The sequence below is a fragment of the Hyla sarda genome, chromosome 3 (genome assembly GCF_029499605.1).
Source record: "Hyla sarda isolate aHylSar1 chromosome 3, aHylSar1.hap1, whole genome shotgun sequence".
Lineage (NCBI taxonomy): Eukaryota > Metazoa > Chordata > Amphibia > Anura > Hylidae > Hyla > Hyla sarda.
Genome location: NC_079191.1, coordinates 3,913,945 through 3,926,369, shown reverse-complemented (window position 1 = coordinate 3,926,369; position 12,425 = coordinate 3,913,945). Strand labels below are relative to the sequence as shown.

Here is a 12,425-nt window from a genome sequence, read left to right as displayed (position 1 = left end):
AACATCCCAAATGAAAACATACCCCCCAAAAAAATGTCCTTCGAGCCGGAATCGAACCAGCGACCTAAGGATTGCCGTTTGTTCTACTACAGTCCTCCGCTCTACCAGCTGAGCTATCGAAGGATTGGCAAAGCTGGGTGTGTGCAACTCTTTGGCTTGGCTAAGAGTGCCATGAGCATTAGCTAAAAAGATGTTTGAAAAAGTCAAAAAGTTTTTGGAGGATGCGGGCATCGATCCTGCTACCTCTCGCATGCTAAGTGAGCGCTCTACCATTTGAGCTAATCCTCCATGTCTGACCCACGCATTTAGCCACGCAATCCACTGATCAATCTCTGTAACTGTTTGAAACTTTTTTTTTTTTTTTTAAGTGTCAAAATATTTTTGACATTAGAAGACTAAGACTGGGATGTTTACAGAGCTTCGCGTGGCTTAATACTTAGGACAAGAAAGTTGTTATGTAGCAGATGAGGCTCTAGAGCCATGGGACCCTTTTGGGAGGAGCATTGTAATGGGAGGAGCATTGTAATGTAAGGAGCTGAAAGGGTGCTTCTAGCTGCAAAATTTTTTACCATGAAAGAGCAAGCATAGGAGACAGGTGACAAAACCTTGAAAGAAATGCGTTGGCCGGGAATCGAACCCGGGTCAACTGCTTGGAAGGCAGCTATGCTTACCACTATACCACCAACGCTTCTTTGACAGCTGTGATGTCGGTGATGTCGGTGACGTCTGTGATTCGCATGGCTTAGACTGACTACTTCTGCTATCATGAAGAGCAAAATTCGTTCACAAAGACCTTAAAACACCTACAAAGAAGAGGAACAATGCGTTGGCCTAGAAACGAATTTGCCTCAATTACAATGGTGGAAACAGTAAAATTGATTGCTTAGCAGAGGATGGTTTCGATCCATCGACCTCTGGGTTATGGGCCCAGCACGCTTCCGCTGCGCCACTCTGCTTCTGTCTGTAAAGGAGATGAGAAGCATAACTACCCTCTGGTTCCTGTCAAGCTGCTAGCGGGAAGGCGGTCTCTGCCGTTTCAGCAAGTTTAGCTTAAAAGCCGATTGTTATGGGCTGAAGTCCACCTGGAGACCAGCATTTGGGTTTTCGCTTGTGCCTAGTCACGAGCATGCAGCACCGTTGTCTCTGTGGCGCAATCGGTTAGCGCGTTCGGCTGTTAACCGAAAGGTTGGTGGTTCAAGCCCACCCAGGGACAAGGTCCCCTTTTTGATTTGGTTGCACGTCACAGCTAAAGGTGGTTCTTTGGCGAGCCTTAGATGTGCTCTCAACTGAAAGCTTGGTCTCTGTGCCTGTTTTAAAGTCCCAATGTTGACGGGAGACCTCTCTGGAAAGGGTGTTTCTAGTGTTAAGAGTAGGGGTCAGCGGAAGTGTGTGTGTTTCAGCAGCTTGAAACATCCCAAATGAAAACATACCCCCCAAAAAAATGTCCTTCGAGCCGGAATTGAACCAGCGACCTAAGGATTGCCGATTGTTCTACTACAGTCCTCCGCTCTACCAGCTGAGCTATCGAAGGATTGGCAAAGCCGGGTGTGTGCAACTCTTTGGCTTGGCTAAGAGTGCCATGAGCATTAGCTAAAAAGATGTTTGAAAAAGTCAAAAAGTTTTTGGAGGATGCGGGCATCGATCCCGCTACCTCTCGCATGCTAAGCGAGCGCTCTACCATTTGAGCTAATCCCCCATGTCTGACCCACGCATTTAGCCACGCATTTAGCCACGCAATCCACTGATCAATCTCTGTAACTGTTTGAAACTTTTTTTTTTTTTTTTTTTTTTTTTAAGTGTCAAAATATTTTTGACATTAGAAGACTAAGACTGGGATGTTTACAGAGCTTCGCGTGGCTTAATACTTAGGACAAGAAAGTTGTTATGTAGCAGATGAGGCTCTAGAGCAATGGGACCCTTTTGGGAGGAGCATTGTAATGGGAGGAGCATTGTAATGTAAGGAGCTGAAAGGGTGCTTCTAGCTGCAAAATTTTTTACCATGAAAGAGCAAGCATAGGAGACAGGTGACAAAACCTTGAAAGAAATGCGTTGGCCGGGAATCGAACCCGGGTCAACTGCTTGGAAGGCAGCTATGCTTACCACTATACCACCAACGCTTCTTTGACAGCTGTGATGTCGGTGATGTCGGTGACGTCTGTGATTCGCATGGCTTAGACTGACTACTTCTGCTATCATGAAGAGCAAAATTTGTTCACAAAGACCTTAAAACACCTCCAAAGAAGAGGAACAATGCGTTGGCCTAGAAACGAACTTGCCTCAATTACAATGGTGGAAACAGTAAAATTGATTGCTTAGCAGAGGATGGTTTCGATCCATCGACCTCTGGGTTATGGGCCCAGCACGCTTCCGCTGCGCCACTCTGCTTCTGTCTGTAAAGGAGATGAGAAGCATAACTACCCTCTGGTTCCTGTCAAGCTGCTAGCGGGAAGGCGGTCTCTGCCGTTTCAGCAAGTTTAGCTTAAAAGCCGATTGTTATGGGCTGAAGTCCACCTGGAGACCAGCATTTGGGTTTTCGCTTGTGCCTAGTCACGAGCATGCAGCACCGTTGTCTCTGTGGCGCAATCGGTTAGCGCGTTTGGCTGTTAACCGAAAGGTTGGTGGTTCAAGCCCACCCAGGGACGAGGTCCCCTTTTTGATTTGGTTGCACGTCACAGCTAAAGGTGGTTCTTTGGCGAGCCTTAGATGTGCTCTCAACTGAAAGCTTGGTCTCTGTGCCTGTTTTAAAGTCCCAATGTTGACGGGAGACCTCTCTGGAAAGGGTGTTTCTAGTGTTAAGAGTAGGGGTCAGCGGAAGTGTGTGTGTTTCAGCAGCTTGAAACATCCCAAATGAAAACATACCCCCCAAAAAAATGTCCTTCGAGCCGGAATCGAACCAGCGACCTAAGGATTGCCGATTGTTCTACTACAGTCCTCCGCTCTACCAGCTGAGCTTTCGAAGGATTGGCAAAGCTGGGTGTGTGCAACTCTTTGGCTTGGCTAAGAGTGCCATGAGCATTAGCTAAAAAGATGTTTGAAAAAGTCAAAAAGTTTTTGGAGGATGCGGGCATCGATCCCGCTACCTCTCGCATGCTAAGCGAGCGCTCTACCATTTGAGCTAATCCCCCATGTCTGACCCACGCATTTAGCCACGCAATCCACTGATCAATCTCTGTAACTGTTTGAAACTTTTTTTTTTTTTTTTTTTTTTTTTTTTAAGTGTCAAAATATTTTTGACATTAGAAGACTAAGACTGGGATGTTTACAGAGCTTCGCGTGGCTTAATACTTAGGACAAGAAAGTTGTTATGTAGCAGATGAGGCTCTAGAGCCATGGGACCCTTTTGGGAGGAGCATTGTAATGGGAGGAGCATTGTAATGTAAGGAGCTGAAAGGGTGCTTCTAGCTGCAAAATTTTTTACCATGAAAGAGCAAGCATAGGAGACAGGTGACAAAACCTTGAAAGAAATGCGTTGGCCGGGAATCGAACCCGGGTCAACTGCTTGGAAGGCAGCTATGCTTACCACTATACCACCAACGCTTCTTTGACAGCTGTGATGTCGGTGATGTCGGTGACGTCTGTGATTCGCATGGCTTAGACTGACTACTTCTGCTATCATGAAGAGCAAAATTTGTTCACAAAGACCTTAAAACACCTCCAAAGAAGAGGAACAATGCGTTGGCCTAGAAACGAACTTGCCTCAATTACAATGGTGGAAACAGTAAAATTGATTGCTTAGCAGAGGATGGTTTCGATCCATCGACCTCTGGGTTATGGGCCCAGCACGCTTCCGCTGCGCCACTCTGCTTCTGTCTGTAAAGGAGATGAGAAGCATAACTACCCTCTGGTTCCTGTCAAGCTGCTAGCGGGAAGGCGGTCTCTGCCGTTTCAGCAAGTTTAGCTTAAAAGCCGATTGTTATGGGCTGAAGTCCACCTGGAGACCAGCATTTGGGTTTTCGCTTGTGCCTAGTCACGAGCATGCAGCACCGTTGTCTCTGTGGCGCAATCGGTTAGCGCGTTCGGCTGTTAACCGAAAGGTTGGTGGTTCAAGCCCACCCAGGGACAAGGTCCCCTTTTTGATTTGGTTGCACGTCACAGCTAAAGGTGGTTCTTTGGCGAGCCTTAGATGTGCTCTCAACTGAAAGCTTGGTCTCTGTGCCTGTTTTAAAGTCCCAATGTTGACGGGAGACCTCTCTGGAAAGGGTGTTTCTAGTGTTAAGAGTAGGGGTCAGCGGAAGTGTGTGTGTTTCAGCAGCTTGAAACATCCCAAATGAAAACATACCCCCCAAAAAAATGTCCTTCGAGCCGGAATTGAACCAGCGACCTAAGGATTGCCGATTGTTCTACTACAGTCCTCCGCTCTACCAGCTGAGCTATCGAAGGATTGGCAAAGCCGGGTGTGTGCAACTCTTTGGCTTGGCTAAGAGTGCCATGAGCATTAGCTAAAAAGATGTTTGAAAAAGTCAAAAAGTTTTTGGAGGATGCGGGCATCGATCCCGCTACCTCTCGCATGCTAAGCGAGCGCTCTACCATTTGAGCTAATCCCCCATGTCTGACCCACGCATTTAGCCACGCATTTAGCCACGCAATCCACTGATCAATCTCTGTAACTGTTTGAAACTTTTTTTTTTTTTTTTTTTTTTTAAGTGTCAAAATATTTTTGACATTAGAAGACTAAGACTGGGATGTTTACAGAGCTTCGCGTGGCTTAATACTTAGGACAAGAAAGTTGTTATGTAGCAGATGAGGCTCTAGAGCAATGGGACCCTTTTGGGAGGAGCATTGTAATGGGAGGAGCATTGTAATGTAAGGAGCTGAAAGGGTGCTTCTAGCTGCAAAATTTTTTACCATGAAAGAGCAAGCATAGGAGACAGGTGACAAAACCTTGAAAGAAATGCGTTGGCCGGGAATCGAACCCGGGTCAACTGCTTGGAAGGCAGCTATGCTTACCACTATACCACCAACGCTTCTTTGACAGCTGTGATGTCGGTGATGTCGGTGACGTCTGTGATTCGCATGGCTTAGACTGACTACTTCTGCTATCATGAAGAGCAAAATTTGTTCACAAAGACCTTAAAACACCTCCAAAGAAGAGGAACAATGCGTTGGCCTAGAAACGAACTTGCCTCAATTACAATGGTGGAAACAGTAAAATTGATTGCTTAGCAGAGGATGGTTTCGATCCATCGACCTCTGGGTTATGGGCCCAGCACGCTTCCGCTGCGCCACTCTGCTTCTGTCTGTAAAGGAGATGAGAAGCATAACTACCCTCTGGTTCCTGTCAAGCTGCTAGCGGGAAGGCGGTCTCTGCCGTTTCAGCAAGTTTAGCTTAAAAGCCGATTGTTATGGGCTGAAGTCCACCTGGAGACCAGCATTTGGGTTTTCGCTTGTGCCTAGTCACGAGCATGCAGCACTGTTGTCTCTGTGGCGCAATCGGTTAGCGCGTTCGGCTGTTAACCGAAAGGTTGGTGGTTCAAGCCCACCCAGGGACGAGGTCCCCTTTTTGATTTGGTTGCACGTCACAGCTAAAGGTGGTTCTTTGGCGAGCCTTAGATGTGCTCTCAACTGAAAGCTTGGTCTCTGTGCCTGTTTTAAAGTCCCAATGTTGACGGGAGACCTCTCTGGAAAGGGTGTTTCTAGTGTTAAGAGTAGGGGTCAGCGGAAGTGTGTGTGTTTCAGCAGCTTGAAACATCCCAAATGAAAACATACCCCCCAAAAAAATGTCCTTCGAGCCGGAATCGAACCAGCGACCTAAGGATTGCCGATTGTTCTACTACAGTCCTCCGCTCTACCAGCTGAGCTATCGAAGGATTGGCAAAGCTGGGTGTGTGCAACTCTTTGGCTTGGCTAAGAGTGCCATGAGCATTAGCTAAAAAGATGTTTGAAAAAGTCAAAAAGTTTTTGGAGGATGCGGGCATCGATCCCGCTACCTCTCGCATGCTAAGCGAGCGCTCTACCATTTGAGCTAATCCCCCATGTCTGACCCACGCATTTAGCCACGCAATCCACTGATCAATCTCTGTAACTGTTTGAAACTTTTTTTTTTTTTTTTTTTTTTTTTTTTAAGTGTCAAAATATTTTTGACATTAGAAGACTAAGACTGGGATGTTTACAGAGCTTCGCGTGGCTTAATACTTAGGACAAGAAAGTTGTTATGTAGCAGATGAGGCTCTAGAGCCATGGGACCCTTTTGGGAGGAGCATTGTAATGGGAGGAGCATTGTAATGTAAGGAGCTGAAAGGGTGCTTCTAGCTGCAAAATTTTTTACCATGAAAGAGCAAGCATAGGAGACAGGTGACAAAACCTTGAAAGAAATGCGTTGGCCGGGAATCGAACCCGGGTCAACTGCTTGGAAGGCAGCTATGCTTACCACTATACCACCAACGCTTCTTTGACAGCTGTGATGTCGGTGATGTCGGTGACGTCTGTGATTCGCATGGCTTAGACTGACTACTTCTGCTATCATGAAGAGCAAAATTTGTTCACAAAGACCTTAAAACACCTCCAAAGAAGAGGAACAATGCGTTGGCCTAGAAACGAACTTGCCTCAATTACAATGGTGGAAACAGTAAAATTGATTGCTTAGCAGAGGATGGTTTCGATCCATCGACCTCTGGGTTATGGGCCCAGCACGCTTCCGCTGCGCCACTCTGCTTCTGTCTGTAAAGGAGATGAGAAGCATAACTACCCTCTGGTTCCTGTCAAGCTGCTAGCGGGAAGGCGGTCTCTGCCGTTTCAGCAAGTTTAGCTTAAAAGCCGATTGTTATGGGCTGAAGTCCACCTGGAGACCAGCATTTGGGTTTTCGCTTGTGCCTAGTCACAAGCATGCAGCACCGTTGTCTCTGTGGCGCAATCGGTTAGCGCGTTCGGCTGTTAACCGAAAGGTTGGTGGTTCAAGCCCACCCAGGGACGAGGTCCCCTTTTTGATTTGGTTGCACGTCACAGCTAAAGGTGGTTCTTTGGCGAGCCTTAGATGTGCTCTCAACTGAAAGCTTGGTCTCTGTGCCTGTTTTAAAGTCCCAATGTTGACGGGAGACCTCTCTGGAAAGGGTGTTTCTAGTGTTAAGAGTAGGGGTCAGCGGAAGTGTGTGTGTTTCAGCAGCTTGAAACATCCCAAATGAAAACATACCCCCCAAAAAAATGTCCTTCGAGCCGGAATCGAACCAGCGACCTAAGGATTGCCGATTGTTCTACTACAGTCCTCCGCTCTACCAGCTGAGCTATCGAAGGATTGGCAAAGCTGGGTGTGTGCAACTCTTTGGCTTGGCTAAGAGTGCCATGAGCATTAGCTAAAAAGATGTTTGAAAAAGTCAAAAAGTTTTTGGAGGATGCGGGCATCGATCCCGCTACCTCTCGCATGCTAAGCGAGCGCTCTACCATTTGAGCTAATCCCCCATGTCTGACCCACGCATTTAGCCACGCAATCCACTGATCAATCTCTGTAACTGTTTGAAACTTTTTTTTTTTTTTTTTTTTTTTTTTTTTAAGTGTCAAAATATTTTTGACATTAGAAGACTAAGACTGGGATGTTTACAGAGCTTCGCGTGGCTTAATACTTAGGACAAGAAAGTTGTTATGTAGCAGATGAGGCTCTAGAGCCATGGGACCCTTTTGGGAGGAGCATTGTAATGGGAGGAGCATTGTAATGTAAGGAGCTGAAAGGGTGCTTCTAGCTGCAAAATTTTTTACCATGAAAGAGCAAGCATAGGAGACAGGTGACAAAACCTTGAAAGAAATGCGTTGGCCGGGAATCAAACCCGGGTCAACTGCTTGGAAGGCAGCTATGCTCACCACTATACCACCAACGCTTCTGTGACAGCTGTGATGTCGGTGATGTCGGTGACGTCTGTGATTCGCATGGCTTAGACTGACTACTTCTGCTATCATGAAGAGCAAAATTCGTTCACAAAGACCTTAAAACACCTCCAAAGAAGAGGAACAATGCGTTGGCCTAGAAACGAACTTGCCTCAATTACAATGGTGGAAACAGTAAAATTGATTGCTTAGCAGAGGATGGTTTCGATCCATCGACCTCTGGGTTATGGGCCCAGCACGCTTCCGCTGCGCCACTCTGCTTCTGTTTGTAAAGGAGATGAGAAGCATAACTACCCTCTGGTTCCTGTCAAGCTGCTAGTGGGAAGGCGGTCTCTGCCGTTTCAGCAAGTTTAGCTTAAAAGCCGATTGTTATGGGCTGAAGTCCACCTGGAGACCAGCATTTGGGTTTTCGCTTGTGCCTAGTCACGAGCATGCAGCACCGTTGTCTCTGTGGCGCAATCGGTTAGCGCGTTCGGCTGTTAACCGAAAGGTTGGTGGTTCAAGCCCACCCAGGGACGAGGTCCCCTTTTTGATTTGGTTGCACGTCACAGCTAAAGGTGGTTCTTTGGCGAGCCTTAGATGTGCTCTCAACTGAAAGCTTGGTCTCTGTGCCTGTTTTAAAGTCCCAATGTTGACGGGAGACCTCTCTGGAAAGGGTGTTTCTAGTGTTAAGAGTAGGGGTCAGCGGAAGTGTGTGTGTTTCAGCAGCTTGAAACATCCCAAATGAAAACATACCCCCCAAAAAAATGTCCTTCGAGCCGGAATCGAACCAGCGACCTAAGGATTGCCGATTGTTCTACTACAGTCCTCCGCTCTACCAGCTGAGCTATCGAAGGATTGGCAAAGCTGGGTGTGTGCAACTCTTTGGCTTGGCTAAGAGTGCCATGAGCATTAGCTAAAAAGATGTTTGAAAAAGTCAAAAAGTTTTTGGAGGATGCGGGCATCGATCCCGCTACCTCTCGCATGCTAAGCGAGCGCTCTACCATTTGAGCTAATCCCCCATGTCTGACCCACGCATTTAGCCACGCAATCCACTGATCAATCTCTGTAACTGTTTGAAACTTTTTTTTTTTTTTTTTTTAAGTGTCAAAATATTTTTGACATTAGAAGACTAAGACTGGGATGTTTACAGAGCTTCGCGTGGCTTAATACTTAGGACAAGAAAGTTGTTATGTAGCAGATGAGGCTCTAGAGCCATGGGACCCTTTTGGGAGGAGCATTGTAATGGGAGGAGCATTGTAATGTAAGGAGCTGAAAGGGTGCTTCTAGCTGCAAAATTTTTTACCATGAAAGAGCAAGCATAGGAGACAGGTGACAAAACCTTGAAAGAAATGCGTTGGCCGGGAATCGAACCCGGGTCAACTGCTTGGAAGGCAGCTATGCTTACCACTATACCACCAACGCTTCTTTGACAGCTGTGATGTCGGTGATGTCGGTGACGTCTGTGATTCGCATGGCTTAGACTGACTACTTCTGCTATCATGAAGAGCAAAATTCGTTCACAAAGACCTTAAAACACCTCCAAAGAAGAGGAACAATGCGTTGGCCTAGAAACGAACTTGCCTCAATTACAATGGTGGAAACAGTGAAATTGATTGCTTAGCAGAGGATGGTTTCGATCCATCGACCTCTGGGTTATGGGCCCAGCACGCTTCCGCTGCGCCACTCTGCTTCTGTCTGTAAAGGAGATGAGAAGCATAACTAACCTCTGGTTCCTGTCAAGCTGCTAGTGGGAAGGCGGTCTCTGCCGTTTCAGCAAGTTTAGCTTAAAAGACGATTGTTATGGGCTGAAGTCCACCTGGAGACCAGCATTTGGGTTTTCGCTTGTGCCTAGTCACGAGCATGCAGCACCGTTGTCTCTGTGGCGCAATCGGTTAGCGCGTTCGGCTGTTAACCGAAAGGTTGGTGGTTCAAGCCCACCCAGGGACGAGGTCCCCTTTTTGATTTGGTTGCACGTCACAGCTAAAGGTGGTTCTTTGGCGAGCCTTAGATGTGCTCTCAACTGAAAGCTTGGTCTCTGTGCCTGTTTTAAAGTCCCAATGTTGACGGGAGACCTCTCTGGAAAGGGTGTTTCTAGTGTTAAGAGTAGGGGTCAGCGGAAGTGTGTGTGTTTCAGCAGCTTGAAACATCCCAAATGAAAACATACCCCCCAAAAAAATGTCCTTCGAGCCGGAATCGAACCAGCGACCTAAGGATTGCCGATTGTTCTACTACAGTCCTCCGCTCTACCAGCTGAGCTATCGAAGGATTGGCAAAGCTGGGTGTGTGCAACTCTTTGGCTTGGCTAAGAGTGCCATGAGCATTAGCTAAAAAGATGTTTGAAAAAGTCAAAAAGTTTTTGGAGGATGCGGGCATCGATCCCGCTACCTCTCGCATGCTAAGCGAGCGCTCTACCATTTGAGCTAATCCCCCATGTCTGACCCACGCATTTAGCCACGCAATCCACTGATCAATCTCTGTAACTGTTTGAAACTTTTTTTTTTTTTTTTTAAGTGTCAAAATATTTTTGACATTAGAAGACTAAGACTGGGATGTTTACAGAGCTTCGCGTGGCTTAATACTTAGGACAAGAAAGTTGTTATGTAGCAGATGAGGCTCTAGAGCCATGGGACCCTTTTGGGAGGAGCATTGTAATGGGAGGAGCATTGTAATGTAAGGAGCTGAAAGGGTGCTTCTAGCTGCAAAATTTTTTACCATGAAAGAGCAAGCATAGGAGACAGGTGACAAAACCTTGAAAGAAATGCGTTGGCCGGGAATCGAACCCGGGTCAACTGCTAGGAAGGCAGCTATGCTTACCACTATACCACCAACGCTTCTGTGACAGCTGTGATGTCGGTGATGTCGGTGACGTCTGTGATTCGCATGGCTTAGACTGACTACTTCTGCTATCATGAAGAGCAAAATTCGTTCACAAAGACCTTAAAACACCTCCAAAGAAGAGGAACAATGCGTTGGCCTAGAAACGAACTTGCCTCAATTACAATGGTGGAAACAGTAAAATTGATTGCTTAGCAGAGGATGGTTTCGATCCATCGACCTCTGGGTTATGGGCCCAGCACGCTTCCGCTGCGCCACTCTGCTTCTGTCTGTAAAGGAGATGAGAAGCATAACTAGCCTCTGGTTCCTGTCAAGCTGCTAGCGGGAAGGCGGTCTCTGCCGTTTCAGCAAGTTTAGCTTAAAAGCCGATTGTTATGGGCTGAAGTCCACCTGGAGACCAGCATTTGGGTTTTCGCTTGTGCCTAGTCACGAGCATGCAGCACCGTTGTCTCTGTGGCGCAATCGGTTAGCGCGTTCGGCTGTTAACCGAAAGGTTGGTGGTTCAAGCCCACCCAGGGACAAGGTCCCCTTTTTGATTTGGTTGCACGTCACAGCTAAAGGTGGTTCTTTGGCGAGCCTTAGATGTGCTCTCAACTGAAAGCTTGGTCTCTGTGCCTGTTTTAAAGTCCCAATGTTGACGGGAGACCTCTCTGGAAAGGGTGTTTCTAGTGTTAAGAGTAGGGGTCAGCGGAAGTGTGTGTGTTTCAGCAGCTTGAAACATCCCAAATGAAAACATACCCCCCAAAAAAATGTCCTTCGAGCCGGAATTGAACCAGCGACCTAAGGATTGCCGATTGTTCTACTACAGTCCTCCGCTCTACCAGCTGAGCTATCGAAGGATTGGCAAAGCCGGGTGTGTGCAACTCTTTGGCTTGGCTAAGAGTGCCATGAGCATTAGCTAAAAAGATGTTTGAAAAAGTCAAAAAGTTTTTGGAGGATGCGGGCATCGATCCCGCTACCTCTCGCATGCTAAGCGAGCGCTCTACCATTTGAGCTAATCCCCCATGTCTGACCCACGCATTTAGCCACGCATTTAGCCACGCAATCCACTGATCAATCTCTGTAACTGTTTGAAACTTTTTTTTTTTTTTTTTAAGTGTCAAAATATTTTTGACATTAGAAGACTAAGACTGGGATGTTTACAGAGCTTCGCGTGGCTTAATACTTAGGACAAGAAAGTTGTTATGTAGCAGATGAGGCTCTAGAGCCATGGGACCCTTTTGGGAGGAGCATTGTAATGGGAGGAGCATTGTAATGTAAGGAGCTGAAAGGGTGCTTCTAGCTGCAAAATTTTTTACCATGAAAGAGCAAGCATAGGAGACAGGTGACAAAACCTTGAAAGAAATGCGTTGGCCGGGAATCGAACCCGGGTCAACTGCTAGGAAGGCAGCTATGCTTACCACTATACCACCAACGCTTCTGTGACAGCTGTGATGTCGGTGATGTCGGTGACGTCTGTGATTCGCATGGCTTAGACTGACTACTTCTGCTATCATGAAGAGCAAAATTCGTTCACAAAGACCTTAAAACACCTCCAAAGAAGAGGAACAATGCGTTGGCCTAGAAACGAACTTGCCTCAATTACAATGGTGGAAACAGTAAAATTGATTGCTTAGCAGAGGATGGTTTCGATCCATCGACCTCTGGGTTATGGGCCCAGCACGCTTCCGCTGCGCCACTCTGCTTCTGTCTGTAAAGGAGATGAGAAGCATAACTAGCCTCTGGTTCCTGTCAAGCTGCTAGCGGGAAGGCGGTCTCTGCCGTTTCAGCAAGTTTAGCTTAAAAGCCGATTGTTA

General features: G+C 46.9%; 32 non-coding genes across 32 annotated transcripts; 7 read left to right on the top strand and 25 right to left on the bottom strand.

The window, feature by feature from the left end:
• Positions 1-36: 36 nt before the first annotated feature.
• Positions 37-123, bottom strand: TRNAY-GUA (transfer RNA tyrosine (anticodon GUA)). Its single transcript is given in 2 exon segments — positions 37-72; positions 87-123. It is a non-coding gene; the product is annotated as a tRNA-Tyr (tRNA).
• Positions 124-616: 493 nt separating this feature from the next.
• On the bottom strand, positions 617-688 carry TRNAG-UCC (transfer RNA glycine (anticodon UCC)). Its single transcript has one exon. It is a non-coding gene; the product is annotated as a tRNA-Gly (tRNA).
• Positions 689-1,139: 451 nt separating this feature from the next.
• Positions 1,140-1,213, top strand: TRNAN-GUU (transfer RNA asparagine (anticodon GUU)). The gene has a single exon. It is a non-coding gene; the product is annotated as a tRNA-Asn (tRNA).
• A 231-nt stretch (positions 1,214-1,444) lies between these two features.
• On the bottom strand, positions 1,445-1,531 carry TRNAY-GUA (transfer RNA tyrosine (anticodon GUA)). The gene is given in 2 exon segments: positions 1,445-1,480; positions 1,495-1,531. It is a non-coding gene; the product is annotated as a tRNA-Tyr (tRNA).
• Positions 1,532-1,623: 92 nt separating this feature from the next.
• Positions 1,624-1,696, bottom strand: TRNAA-AGC (transfer RNA alanine (anticodon AGC)). The gene has a single exon. It is a non-coding gene; the product is annotated as a tRNA-Ala (tRNA).
• A 349-nt stretch (positions 1,697-2,045) lies between these two features.
• Positions 2,046-2,117, bottom strand: TRNAG-UCC (transfer RNA glycine (anticodon UCC)). Its single transcript has one exon. It is a non-coding gene; the product is annotated as a tRNA-Gly (tRNA).
• A 935-nt stretch (positions 2,118-3,052) lies between these two features.
• TRNAA-AGC (transfer RNA alanine (anticodon AGC)) lies at positions 3,053-3,125 on the bottom strand. Its single transcript has one exon. It is a non-coding gene; the product is annotated as a tRNA-Ala (tRNA).
• A 340-nt stretch (positions 3,126-3,465) lies between these two features.
• Positions 3,466-3,537, bottom strand: TRNAG-UCC (transfer RNA glycine (anticodon UCC)). Its single transcript has one exon. It is a non-coding gene; the product is annotated as a tRNA-Gly (tRNA).
• A 451-nt stretch (positions 3,538-3,988) lies between these two features.
• Positions 3,989-4,062, top strand: TRNAN-GUU (transfer RNA asparagine (anticodon GUU)). The gene has a single exon. It is a non-coding gene; the product is annotated as a tRNA-Asn (tRNA).
• Positions 4,063-4,293: 231 nt separating this feature from the next.
• TRNAY-GUA (transfer RNA tyrosine (anticodon GUA)) lies at positions 4,294-4,380 on the bottom strand. The gene is given in 2 exon segments: positions 4,294-4,329; positions 4,344-4,380. It is a non-coding gene; the product is annotated as a tRNA-Tyr (tRNA).
• A 92-nt stretch (positions 4,381-4,472) lies between these two features.
• Positions 4,473-4,545, bottom strand: TRNAA-AGC (transfer RNA alanine (anticodon AGC)). Its single transcript has one exon. It is a non-coding gene; the product is annotated as a tRNA-Ala (tRNA).
• Positions 4,546-4,892: 347 nt separating this feature from the next.
• TRNAG-UCC (transfer RNA glycine (anticodon UCC)) lies at positions 4,893-4,964 on the bottom strand. Its single transcript has one exon. It is a non-coding gene; the product is annotated as a tRNA-Gly (tRNA).
• A 451-nt stretch (positions 4,965-5,415) lies between these two features.
• TRNAN-GUU (transfer RNA asparagine (anticodon GUU)) lies at positions 5,416-5,489 on the top strand. Its single transcript has one exon. It is a non-coding gene; the product is annotated as a tRNA-Asn (tRNA).
• Positions 5,490-5,720: 231 nt separating this feature from the next.
• Positions 5,721-5,807, bottom strand: TRNAY-GUA (transfer RNA tyrosine (anticodon GUA)). Its single transcript is given in 2 exon segments — positions 5,721-5,756; positions 5,771-5,807. It is a non-coding gene; the product is annotated as a tRNA-Tyr (tRNA).
• A 92-nt stretch (positions 5,808-5,899) lies between these two features.
• TRNAA-AGC (transfer RNA alanine (anticodon AGC)) lies at positions 5,900-5,972 on the bottom strand. Its single transcript has one exon. It is a non-coding gene; the product is annotated as a tRNA-Ala (tRNA).
• Positions 5,973-6,312: 340 nt separating this feature from the next.
• TRNAG-UCC (transfer RNA glycine (anticodon UCC)) lies at positions 6,313-6,384 on the bottom strand. The gene has a single exon. It is a non-coding gene; the product is annotated as a tRNA-Gly (tRNA).
• A 451-nt stretch (positions 6,385-6,835) lies between these two features.
• On the top strand, positions 6,836-6,909 carry TRNAN-GUU (transfer RNA asparagine (anticodon GUU)). The gene has a single exon. It is a non-coding gene; the product is annotated as a tRNA-Asn (tRNA).
• A 231-nt stretch (positions 6,910-7,140) lies between these two features.
• TRNAY-GUA (transfer RNA tyrosine (anticodon GUA)) lies at positions 7,141-7,227 on the bottom strand. The gene is given in 2 exon segments: positions 7,141-7,176; positions 7,191-7,227. It is a non-coding gene; the product is annotated as a tRNA-Tyr (tRNA).
• A 92-nt stretch (positions 7,228-7,319) lies between these two features.
• Positions 7,320-7,392, bottom strand: TRNAA-AGC (transfer RNA alanine (anticodon AGC)). Its single transcript has one exon. It is a non-coding gene; the product is annotated as a tRNA-Ala (tRNA).
• Positions 7,393-7,733: 341 nt separating this feature from the next.
• On the bottom strand, positions 7,734-7,805 carry TRNAG-UCC (transfer RNA glycine (anticodon UCC)). Its single transcript has one exon. It is a non-coding gene; the product is annotated as a tRNA-Gly (tRNA).
• Positions 7,806-8,256: 451 nt separating this feature from the next.
• TRNAN-GUU (transfer RNA asparagine (anticodon GUU)) lies at positions 8,257-8,330 on the top strand. The gene has a single exon. It is a non-coding gene; the product is annotated as a tRNA-Asn (tRNA).
• A 231-nt stretch (positions 8,331-8,561) lies between these two features.
• On the bottom strand, positions 8,562-8,648 carry TRNAY-GUA (transfer RNA tyrosine (anticodon GUA)). The gene is given in 2 exon segments: positions 8,562-8,597; positions 8,612-8,648. It is a non-coding gene; the product is annotated as a tRNA-Tyr (tRNA).
• Positions 8,649-8,740: 92 nt separating this feature from the next.
• TRNAA-AGC (transfer RNA alanine (anticodon AGC)) lies at positions 8,741-8,813 on the bottom strand. The gene has a single exon. It is a non-coding gene; the product is annotated as a tRNA-Ala (tRNA).
• A 331-nt stretch (positions 8,814-9,144) lies between these two features.
• Positions 9,145-9,216, bottom strand: TRNAG-UCC (transfer RNA glycine (anticodon UCC)). Its single transcript has one exon. It is a non-coding gene; the product is annotated as a tRNA-Gly (tRNA).
• Positions 9,217-9,667: 451 nt separating this feature from the next.
• TRNAN-GUU (transfer RNA asparagine (anticodon GUU)) lies at positions 9,668-9,741 on the top strand. The gene has a single exon. It is a non-coding gene; the product is annotated as a tRNA-Asn (tRNA).
• A 231-nt stretch (positions 9,742-9,972) lies between these two features.
• On the bottom strand, positions 9,973-10,059 carry TRNAY-GUA (transfer RNA tyrosine (anticodon GUA)). The gene is given in 2 exon segments: positions 9,973-10,008; positions 10,023-10,059. It is a non-coding gene; the product is annotated as a tRNA-Tyr (tRNA).
• Positions 10,060-10,151: 92 nt separating this feature from the next.
• TRNAA-AGC (transfer RNA alanine (anticodon AGC)) lies at positions 10,152-10,224 on the bottom strand. The gene has a single exon. It is a non-coding gene; the product is annotated as a tRNA-Ala (tRNA).
• A 329-nt stretch (positions 10,225-10,553) lies between these two features.
• TRNAG-UCC (transfer RNA glycine (anticodon UCC)) lies at positions 10,554-10,625 on the bottom strand. Its single transcript has one exon. It is a non-coding gene; the product is annotated as a tRNA-Gly (tRNA).
• Positions 10,626-11,076: 451 nt separating this feature from the next.
• TRNAN-GUU (transfer RNA asparagine (anticodon GUU)) lies at positions 11,077-11,150 on the top strand. Its single transcript has one exon. It is a non-coding gene; the product is annotated as a tRNA-Asn (tRNA).
• Positions 11,151-11,381: 231 nt separating this feature from the next.
• On the bottom strand, positions 11,382-11,468 carry TRNAY-GUA (transfer RNA tyrosine (anticodon GUA)). The gene is given in 2 exon segments: positions 11,382-11,417; positions 11,432-11,468. It is a non-coding gene; the product is annotated as a tRNA-Tyr (tRNA).
• Positions 11,469-11,560: 92 nt separating this feature from the next.
• On the bottom strand, positions 11,561-11,633 carry TRNAA-AGC (transfer RNA alanine (anticodon AGC)). The gene has a single exon. It is a non-coding gene; the product is annotated as a tRNA-Ala (tRNA).
• A 341-nt stretch (positions 11,634-11,974) lies between these two features.
• Positions 11,975-12,046, bottom strand: TRNAG-UCC (transfer RNA glycine (anticodon UCC)). The gene has a single exon. It is a non-coding gene; the product is annotated as a tRNA-Gly (tRNA).
• Positions 12,047-12,425: the final 379 nt, after the last annotated feature.